This window comes from Diadema antillarum, unplaced genomic scaffold, assembly GCF_040938485.1.
Source record: "Diadema antillarum isolate AM-2024a unplaced genomic scaffold, OU_Dant_1.0 seq00000507_RagTag, whole genome shotgun sequence".
In the NCBI taxonomy this organism is placed as follows: domain Eukaryota; kingdom Metazoa; phylum Echinodermata; class Echinoidea; order Diadematoida; family Diadematidae; genus Diadema; species Diadema antillarum.
The window spans coordinates 3394677-3406238 of NW_027271462.1; the positions used below are offsets into that span (position 1 = coordinate 3394677).

At 39.8% G+C, this 11562-nt stretch overlaps 1 long non-coding RNA gene across 1 annotated transcript; it reads right to left on the reverse strand.

Annotated features, from left to right (window-relative positions):
- Nucleotides 1–7196: 7196 nt before the first annotated feature.
- On the reverse strand, nucleotides 7197–9012 carry LOC139733983 (uncharacterized). The gene is made up of 3 exons (XR_011711127.1): nucleotides 8910–9012; nucleotides 8400–8499; nucleotides 7197–7267 (listed from the first exon to the last, which is right to left on the reverse strand). It is a non-coding gene; the product is annotated as an uncharacterized lncRNA (long non-coding RNA).
- Nucleotides 9013–11562: the final 2550 nt, after the last annotated feature.

The following is an 11562-nucleotide window of genomic DNA, read 5'->3' on the forward strand; positions in this document are numbered from 1 at the left end:
GTTTAGATTCCGCTGGGACGCAACGTATTAAAAAATAAAATCGCGCCCCCATATGATCAGTGCATGAAGTAGCTGTCTACGTTGCAAACTGTGCGGACGTGAAAATAGCCCAGTACGCGTAGTAAACAACTCAGGCGACGCAAGCTAAAAATAGATTGACTTTACGCGCGCTACTGCGCAAGCTCAGATCATTTTTTTTCCTTTGAACGTCCGCGCGTCTAAAATCTAAAGCTCCCTAATTATTAGTACGACGCGGACCTTGCTATATGAAACTCTGACACTGCACTGGTACGAATCCATACATTGATGTACACAAATGGGATATAGAGAGAACAAAATGTGACCGTGCACCTCAAAACGAACATAAAGTCGCACACACTGATTTTGCTTGAAGACTGAAAATAAGTGAAATGGGTCAACCTAGCCAAACTTGACTTTTTCATATTTTCTGAAAGAGCAGGTCTTCTTTTACATTATGCTAAAATTTGGTATCATAAAACGGGCAGGAAAGTGTGTTTTTTTAGCAGGTTATCTCGAACATTTTTGGAGAATAGTGTGATTAGGTGTGTCTTTAGAATCCCTTTTTCATTTCTGAGAAATCTTGTCCACACTCTTCACTTTCAACTCTAATAACTTTTAGAGGGATAGTGCTACTGCTTTGAAAGTTGACATTAATTGTGGACAGAATGTGTTTCAGAGGCATGCTTAAATTTCAGCTTAATTTGATAATCTCTTCATTGTTGTTACTCAGGTGGTTTACTTCCTGTTTTTTGTCCCATTCATCGCACAGCCAGCACGGTTTGGTAAAGATTAAGCGCTTGAATAGACACTGTATTGATGTACACAAATGGGATATAGAGAGAACAAAATTATGTCTTGTCTTATAGTGAACTTGTATTGAAGTGATGCTTTGACGCTAATGAAGCCGACGGCCAGAAGTCTTGTGTGCTCACTAAAGCATGTCTTGCAGGTCGTGTTTGGTCAGGTTAAAGAGCTGCAGGAGTGCGGCATGATGGCTGAAGTGCCCTCTGAACTCCTGTTTCAACAGTGAAATTTGTTCAGTTAATGACAAAGTTCAGCATCATAATCAATTTGTTACTATTAATACGGTACATTCAACGTTCAGTAAGTAAATAGATTCGTAAAGTATAATCATTGCATTATCACATATTTAGATTCTGTTTAATCATACATTTCTTTTACGTCCATATCATTTGATTTCATCATCAATTTGTGTTTCCTTTCTTTTTCAGTATCTTTTCATATGGCTCGATCCGGTAGAGTTGGCGGGGTTAAGTTTAAACTTGTAAAAGGTTTGATATGATTTTGCTTACGAAAAGCATCGTATGCATGTCTGAAGTATCACATACACTGTATTTTTTTATATAAGTCATTGAAAATGAGTGTAAGATGATCGTCTCACAAGTATCTCCTTTCTTGAACAAACTGACTCTACATTAAATTTTTCATGAATATATCTTCTAGGTGTTCATTTATACTTCGTTATGGCAGCACTTCCATCGCAAAGGAAATGCTGCACTTATTACCAATTAATTATCACAATTACGTCCTACTTACAACAATCAACATCACCTTTCCATACATGTATCTTAAAGGGACTGTACAGTACTGGTTGAGGTAGGGATTCATGTTTTGAACATTCCTAAGTGAGATAATGAAAAGCCTCTTATGAAATATGAAAGAGCATGTAATTTTAAGAAGGATTCAACATTTATTTGATGAAAATTGGTTTTCAAATGGTTGAGATACCCAAAGAAGTGCTAATAATAAAAGGCGACATGCCCCAACTTTATTAGTATCTCTTTGTTTCACCTTGTTTTTTGATATCTCGGCCATTTCAAAACCGATTTTCATCGAATAAACTTTTGATACCCCTTAGAACTTCATGCTCTTTGACATCTCATAGAGTGGTTTCTGAATATCTCACAAAACGTTAAAAGCTAAATCTTCACCTCGACCAGAACTGTACACACCCTTTAAGAATATAATGATAATGATTTTTTTTCTTGCGTCATTTCAAAAGCGCAGCTTGTACACATCAAGCTATATTCCAGCGCGATAACTCTCCCGGACACCTGTCAAAATGGGGAGGGCGGTCGTTTTGATACCAGAATATCATCGCCCTTCATGATAAACTCCAGAGCAGATTAGCCACATGGCATCTACTCTTTATCAGCTGGAAGCGTTTGGGGTCGGAGAAGGAACTGAAGAAATCAACATCCATGGATTATCGCAGGATATGTTATGAGTACGCGGTGAAAAGAAAGACAAATTTCCTATCGAGGTTTCAATGTTTGAGTACCTTTGTGACAGAGGCGCAGGCACTGAACAACTTTGTTTGGCGTACTTGGGGCAGACCTGCCACGCCGTTGCAGAAGGAGGACACCATACGCGACTGGAGCGCGTAATCTCCGAAGTAAGGCTGTACCTTTGAAGTCTGAATTTGAAATGGTACAATGTATCAAGTATGATTATAATTAGTACATGAAATTATTCTCAATGAAAATAATAACGGAGCTCGGATCGAGCTAGCTACACATAGACCTCCCCTGTATACAGCTCATTTTCCCCAAACGTATTGTGTCATATCCATATGATTATTATCCCAATTTTCACGAACAGTATTGATATTACCATTTTGAGTCTCGAGATTCAAGTATTGCTAAAACAAAGATCGGATTTTGAGTCGTTAACAAGTATCTATAAGAGGTTAACCTGAGTTTTCTGACGACACATCCTGGACATTGGTTGAGGAGTTGTGTAGTAAAATCTTGAACGTCCCCTAGTGCGTGATGATAATCACTGTTTCTGAAAATTCTTGGATCAAGACGGTGACGCAGATCATGAACTAAAACATTTTCATTTATTTCTTATACCCCTTTCCCGCTGCCCGTCTCGGTGAACCACCGAGAGGTTCGCCGGTGAATTCACCGGGGAACCTCTCGGTGAAAGTTTCAGTGCCGTCGTTTCACAGTGCTCTCGGTGAAACTTTCCTTTAGACGGGTTTTCTGCTCGCAACGTGGGTGATCTTATGTACAGTATGTACTTGAGTTTGTTGTGCATCTGCGATTTGGTTTTTTCGATCCCATGTTCAGCAAGTTTTCGGAGGAGGGACGAGTACGCGGCAGCGTCAGCCGACGTCCCGCTCAGTTCTTCGTTCACTGCTGCCTCGCTACGTCATTGAAGTAACAGTCTCTCTTCGTCTTTGGTCCACGCTCCAGCCATTTGCAAAATTCCCTCAAATTTTAACAGCTAGCACAAAACGTCAACTGATTTCTCCTGCACACTGTAAACCCAGCACTTGACGAGAAAAGCACAAAATACGAAGAAATCAAGCAAGAGGCGGACTGTATCAGACTTTTACTAGACACTAGAGGAAGACGAAGAAGGAGGAAGCATCAAATCGATCAAATACACTGTAAACCTATATCAGCTTTGTATACACGGCGTGCTAATTAAACAATACAATGCACAGCACGATGCAAAACAATGCCGTCGCACTGTGAACGCCACATTGCACACGAAACGACATACTAGCCGGGTTCACACGTACAAATTAGCGGGATGACGATCGCGATGCTCATCCCGAGTTTTTTTGCGAGCGTCCACACGTACCAAATTAGCGGGATAGCGATCGCGATCGGTATCCCGCTAATTTGGCGAGCGTCCACACGTACCAAATTATCCCGCTAATTGCCGATAGAGATAACAGCAAAGCCTGCAAACTGGGTCACACAGCGCCTTCTCTATCACTGCCTGCGCGCACTTACCTTTGTCCATTGTCTTTTACGCGTCAGTGGTGTGGTTCGCGCGCTGTTGTTGTTGTGCTCCACAGAGGTGAAGGACCTCTTCGCAGAGGCCTCGCTGTTGTGATGTGCGCATAGCATGATGGGATATAAAAACTCGAGATTCTAATCCCGACCGTTCACACGTACCAGCGCGCGGCCAATTATCCCGCTAATTGAGGAACCAGCGCAAGATTTCTTGGGATTAGCATCGCGATGCTTATCCCGCTAATTTTCGGGTTTTTTCTGTCCACACGTGCAAAAAAACTCGGGATGACGATCGCGATGCAAATCTCGAGATTTGTATCCCGCTAATTGGTGTAGTGTCGTGTGTATGTTTACAAACACGAATTACTAGTACCCTTCCTAGTGTGTGGCTTTGGGAGGTCGAGTGCGCGCTAGCTAGCTGAAAACGTGTGCATGACCAGAAACAAAACATGACCTTTGACATAATCTGCATATTTTCCCCGGTGGTTCACCGAGGCAACCTTTCACGCTGGGCGCTCTCGGTGAACCACCGGGTGATTTCCCGTTGAACTATCGGTGTTTACCCAGGACGCTTCTCGGGTAAAAATTGCCCAAAATTTCATCGGTGTTTCACCTAGGCTTCCCCTAGGTTTCAATCGAGTGACCTTTCACACTGCGGGGTTCCCCGGGTGCCCCCAGGTGCCCCCGGGGAAGATTTTCTTCAGCGGGAAAGGGGTATTAGTCGGTTTCAGACCATCGCCGAAACTTTCTTTAAAGTCCATACGGAATTTATGTGTAACGTGGCAAAAAGCACAGAAACTATTGTCATCACCGTTCATTATTAGCTAAATGACGTTTATATTCTATATTCATTCGCCAATGCAAAGAATTATACGGGGTTACTTCTCTTCGAGTTTGTACGCTATTACTAGATAAATATTTTTCACGTCAGCATTTATGGTTCCAACACAATTTCATTTTAATTCATTTTAAGTTCATGACACAATAAGAATGACAGGAGGATTATTTTCAGCCTTCGGCATGCTCGATAAACCATTTCATTTTCGGGATTAGCAACCGTTGCTGTTACAAACATAGAGACCAAGGCGGACGAACCTCTGGAGGTGGCTCGTCTTTCAACGCGTGGTTGATGGCGTCCACGAGCACGTTCAGGCATTGATCCGCTGGGTCTGACCTCGGCATGTTGAACAGAGAAGGAATGCTGGTGAGAAGCCCCACCCAGAATTGCGTCAAGCTGGAAGGAATCAGAAAGAGCATTTTCATGTAAAATGCCTGAAATTTAAGTGTACGTAACACTAATTTTTCAGAACGCCGATACAGTGCGTCGGCACGGAAGTTATCGAAGGCGATCCCCCCAAATACCCACTGAAGTTCTTGAATGGTGAATGTCTTAATAACATCGGTATCAGCCGAAATGTCGGTAAGACAAAACCGATTAAAAGTCATCAAATTGAATTTCTGAATTAAGGTGACATTCTAATAGCGAAGATACAAAGCTGGAGGTTGATAAGAAGTCATAAATATTCAATATTCCTCCAGGAATTGCAACAGGTCTACCGGAGAGAGGTTTTGAAGTTGAGCGCTCATTCATGTGAAGTGATTCACCCTTAATTACGCGTGAAAGAAAGGAAAGGATTGGAATCTTAATGGCCCCACTGTGAAAAAAAAACCATCAAAACCTGCACAATAATGAAGAACGCATAGGTAATTGATCGTAAAGGTATTCAAGGTTATGGTCACTGTTGCTACTGTTTCCATATGGTCTTTTAACACACTATCACGGTTAAAATAAAGTTGATCGGCCCAGATGCATTTTCAGGGCCTTGAGAACACGAGTTTTGGAAACATAGGGTTACAGTTAGATAATCCACACATTTATCAAATTACGCTATATCAACGTTTCATTACCAATTCCTTTTCCATCTTTCCGCCACGTTGGTATTACTGCCAACTGCATATTCTCTAGCCACCTCGTCAAAGGTGTCGAAGAGATATCTGACCGGGAGCGGATATTTTTGTGGGAACTTGAACATCGATTCCAAAACGTTCGTCACGTATGGACTGACTGCAGCCTGTGAAAGACGAGAATTTCTCATTCATCTTCTTCATCCATTTTCATACAACAGCAGAAATGGTAATGGCAAGAATGACGATGGAGAAAAGATGATAACAATTCTATAAATTCTTACTGCTACCAGAAATTATGATCATATTAGAGTATTCAATAGGTTAAAATGTACATTACGTGAACAATGTATGGGTAAAATACGAATATGAACATGTAAATAATACATGTGTATAAAAGGCCTACCTTTGCAGTCAGCATGTGAGCTATAGCGAGATCTCTATCCAGCCCAGCGCGCCCCTTTGTGACGTGAACTGGGGTGTTGGTGTCATCCGTCCTCAGCGGCAGAGTTTCCTTTAAGAGGTAATGATGTAATTCCAAGTGCGATGAGGTAGTCAACATTATGTCATGTCGACTGCTCTTCTTTAAAGCAGATGTCTAATGATTATTGATATTTTACTCTCGTGAAGAAAGATAAAGCCTTTATTGGGTAATTCTGTTTTAACTTATCAAAAGCTTGTAGAGAATTCATCCGTTATTTTTTTCCTCCTAAATTAGAATGAGACATTACATCACCAAGTGACGAAATGGTTGATATACATGCAATGTGTCATCCCGACTACAGCTATCGAAACTTATACTGCCGCAAGAGTGTAGACCTATTTCTGTATCATACTTATGTGGCGCAGATTTCCCACAGTAACTAGAAGTCAAGATGAAATACAAGGATTAAATGCGATATTACAAGAAATTCCTATTACACCTTTTAAACTTAATGCATTAGGGAGCTTCAGATTTTTGCGACGGGGACATTCAGAGAGGAAAAATGTTCTGAGAATGCGCAGAATCGTGTATCAAAGTCGGTCTATTTATAGCTCACGTCGTCTGAGTTTTCACAACGCGTTCTGGCTTGTTTTTACGTCCGCTCAATTCACGACGTAAAGACTAACTTCATGTACCAGGGGGCGCCATTTTATTTATACTAGTAGGTTGCGTCCAAAAAAGCTTTTCCCCAATAAATGATGGAGAGGGGAAAAATCTCTTTGGTTGCGTCTCGGCGTAATCTAAAGCTGCTTTTCAACACGACACAGGAAAGGAAGAGGAGAACGTCCAGCTCAAGCGTCGTCTCAAACGTCCGCGCCGCAATTCTAAAGCTCCCTATCGTCGAATTCAACGTGACGTTGCAACATAAAGCTGATTTCGAGGTACAAAAAAATTCATAAGTTTCTTGGCATGAATTTTGCGCCACAAGGTTTATGAATCTTCACGGAAAATTAACTGTTAATGTTTGATTAGTCATATCAGACAGGTATACCCCTTACCTTTAGATGCGTTGCCCCGAGGTTGGTCGGGTTTTGGGTCGAAGGGCCAGGGGGAGTTGACGTTTGATTTGCTGTCAAACTTTCGTCTGAGAAATAAGAGTATACAAAACAACCCTTGTATGAGAGGATTGACAATAGACTCGGAAACAAGAGTCAAACTAAGTTACACATACTCGAAAAGTGCAGTATTGATGAAGTTGGACGTTGCCGTTGAAAATTTAAACCATTCAAGAAAAGTAGTAGTACAGAAACTCAAAATAATCGAAACATTTCAAAGGAACGAATAAAATGATCAATAATTAATAATAATAATTAGACAAATTTGTATAGCGCAGCTACTATGTAAATATACTCTACTGCGCTGTGATGTAACAGAGCTCCTGTCACTGATTAGACACACGAAAAATAAATAACAAATTAATCAAAGGCTTCTGAAAAAAGATATGTCTTCAATAAAGATTTGAAGACAACAAGTGATGATGCCTTCCTCAGTTTTTCAGGTAATTTATTCCAAAGTTTTGGAGCAGCACAGCTGAAGGCACAATCCCCTAAAGTTACTTTCGTTTTTAAGTGAGATTGCTTTAGAAGCAACTTATCCTGTGTACTTCGTAAATTATGAGAATATGAGTGTGATTTCATTGATATCAATTCTGATAAATAACCAGGTGCTTGACCATGCAATACTTTGTGAACAAGTATCAAAATTTTAAATACAATTCTCTGTCTTTCTGGCAACCAGTGTAACTTCTTCAAAACAGGTGTAATATGTGAACATTTTGATGAACTGGACACAAGTCTCGCACATGCATTCTGCACACGCTGAAGCTTGGTTATCTGTGAATCTGGTAAACCAAACAATAGCCCATTACAATAATCAAGCCTATTGCTAATGAATGCGTGAACAAGAGTTTCAGCGTCTTCCTGGCTCAAATATCTACGAATGTGACGCAAGTTATGCAACATATAAAAAGCAGACTTGCATGTGGTTGATATATGCTTCTCCATGTTTAAACGAGAATCGAGCCATACACCCAGGTTTTTCACAGAGCACGATGGTTTAACTTCCAAATCTCCAACTGATATCTCAAGATGAATCTTCACACTTAACTCATACCGAGATGACGAATTCTTTATAAAATAATAGCCTACGTATATGAAATCTAATCGTCAGAGAATTGACAGCATAAAAGTAAGCAAGGTAGAGGAAGGAAATCTTACATTTGTTCGACAAAATATGGGAGGGAACAAGTTCTTGGTATCCACTGGAATCCGCCATAGCTTCCTTTGGTCTGACAGTGATTCGACATCCATGATCCAACTTGAATGAGAGAGAGAGAGATGCAATGTTTAGATGAGTCTCGGGAGTATTACATATTACGATTATGATCTATAGTGTGACACGGGCTTTATCCAAATATTTATCTTGCCGATGAAAAGATGAGTTATTGGCATGCATTAAATTGCGTGGATACACTCAGATGTATCTTAAACCTCTTTTGCATATACTGTATTTCCCATTCATAAATGTCGCCTCTAAGGATTCAGAGATACCCTAATTATTTGCATGACGTATTGACCACCTCACTTTTGTGTCGGCATTCACGTCAACTAAAAACCTCTCTTACCCTAATGTGCCAATGTGCCAATGATTATAAAGAGACTATAACAAAAACTATAACATACTTTGCAGGAATTACAGGTTTCATGTTATAATGTTTTGGCGCTTACCCCGTACGTCTTCACAGTATTCATTCTTCCCGAAACATGACCATCAGTTCCTTCGTCTTCATCTCGCAAGATCAGATATGTCCCGGCGTCTTTCAGCCAAACTTTGAGTGTGGAATAACAGGGGGAGGAGGAAGAGGGGTATTCAGCCGTGAACAGAGTTTTATTCGTTACATATTCGCGGGTTGTTGTTGTTGTTGTTTTTTTTTTGTTCTTCATGGTGTTCTTGTACTGATTTTTTGTTCACGAGGACAGTTCAAATTTTCCTAATGATTAGGACGATATTCATTATTGTCGGAAAACAAGCAAACAAGCAAGATGTCTTGCCTGCATATCGCAGTTTGTATACCATGTGTATGGTTTGTAAACTTGACATAGCTTCCAAGAAGGGAAACGTTGTAAAGATCTAAAGAACAAAAGCTGAACAAAAAAGTGGTCACCACAGCTAAAAGCTTTCTAGAGGACAGCCTAATATTGTGAATATAGTGCTTATCAGTAAATGTTCATATATAGAGCTTTTAGACTTTGTGACCTAGTCGGACTTCACCTATATTCCAACCTGACCAGCATGTTTCAGGTTATGTATAACAGTGGTGTACTGAGTTTGACGGCCATGACTCAAAGCTGTGGAAAGTTACAGATAGTACATCAAACAAAAACAAAAACAAACAAACAAACACGCAAGTACGGAGCTTGTGAGGAAAGTTCATTGACCTTTGACCTTCTCAGACCTCGATCACCCACACTCAAACCTGACCAGCATTTTTCAAGTTATATATCTGTGATACTAGTTTGGTGGTCATTGCTCAACGCTGTGGAAAGTTATTGAGTACATCAAATTGTTGACTACGACTACAACGAAAAAAGTGACGCCTACGCCACGCGTACGCTCCACGGGCGACATAAATACATTGGCATAAAATATCAAAAAAAGATCATAAGACGCAACCTGTTACTTTTCACATTAGTCCACACAGGATGATCGTTTGCTTTTAAAACTATTCTCAAATTTTCCTTGTCATTATTTTCACTTTCCTTACACCATGATGATTTCACCTATTTCCAGATAATGTGGTTGGGTAGTTTGTTTGGAGATTTTACACTGGATGTCTCTCTTTGGCACACTGCCTCAAGTTATGCATACAAAAAAAAAAGCGAAAACTTTTCTGTGCCCCCACACAGTTCATTCTAGCATGTGATCAAATTGAATGTATACTAGAGAAAACTAATGTCATGTGGCCATGGGGCAAGTATTGCATGAACCAGGGTGGTTCATGAATATTTGAAGACCTACCTACATCCAAAGACTCTCCATCGGTCGGAAGAAGACGATGTCCAGCTTTCCACATAGAATCTAGGATTTTCTGCTTTGTCTGTCCCACAGTATCGACATCCAACACTTTTACCTTAAGGAAGGCATTGTCGTCTTCATCAACAACAAAAAGCACCTGGAAGAAGAAACGCAACGCCAGAAAGCAGTTTTAATATGATTCCTTAATTACTGTATGACATTTTCGAAAATAAGCTTTAAAACATCCCAAACACAAAACAAAAAAGTGCATTAAATAAACAATGTCTTTCAAAAATGGAAGTGCTACTTATTTTCACCTCTTGCCTGCATACAATGTTTTTCGTTTACAGTGTCAACACCAGGGCCTGTTCTATGAAGAGTTACAATTGATTATAATTATAGTCGATTTCTATCATAAGTCTATGGCAGCCTGTGTGGTAGGGAAATTTACAATCGATGATATTTTTTGATAAAACGGGGCCCAGAAAAAAATAGAATCGGCCTTACTGTCACAAAATGATTAAAAGACAAACAATTCTCCCCGATCGATAGCCACCATTTACGAAAACTATTGCTCTATATTCTTGAAATAAATTGTGAAATCGTCGCAGTGTGCACACTATTTACTAACTTCTTTATGGGTTACAGTGTAAAATCCAGAATCAACGTTGCTTTGAAAAGATATGTTTGACTATGAGCGAAGCCGGGCCTGTAGCGTGTTATGTCAAAATCAACGTGGGTCTGGGAAATGCTGTACAATTACCCAGAAAGATAAGATATCCAGTAGTATTTATTTTATGGTCCTAAAAATGTTCTTTATTCTGATTGTAGAAGAATTAGGTATTACCGATCTATTGCATGACTCATACACACAAGAACTCGCACAAATAGACTGTTTCGCGTGGAACTAGCTTGCACTACAGCTAACTTATATACAGTACCTCTCACAACGGTTATGAAAACATTTTCGTTTTCCAGATTCGTAAGAGATTTTTTTTCCGTGGCACTTAACCGACTTCAAGCAATTATTATAAAGATGAAGTATATAATACACTATATTACAAAGACAGAATTGGTAATAATAATAATAAAAGTCAGTTCTTAGAAACGCATAATACCTTAAGATCATGAAGATAGTCTCTATGCGTGTACAAAATTTATGAAAACAAAATCGATCACATATTTCTCTATTGAAACATGTAGTCAACAATTGTCAAAAAGGTGAGTTTTTAACACAGATTTGAATTTATCAAAATCTGTAATGTATCTAATACTGAGAGGGAGACTATTCCACAATGAGGGTGCCATTTTTCCAAAAGCCCAATAACCATATATCTTAGATTTGACACTTATTTCAGAGAGGAG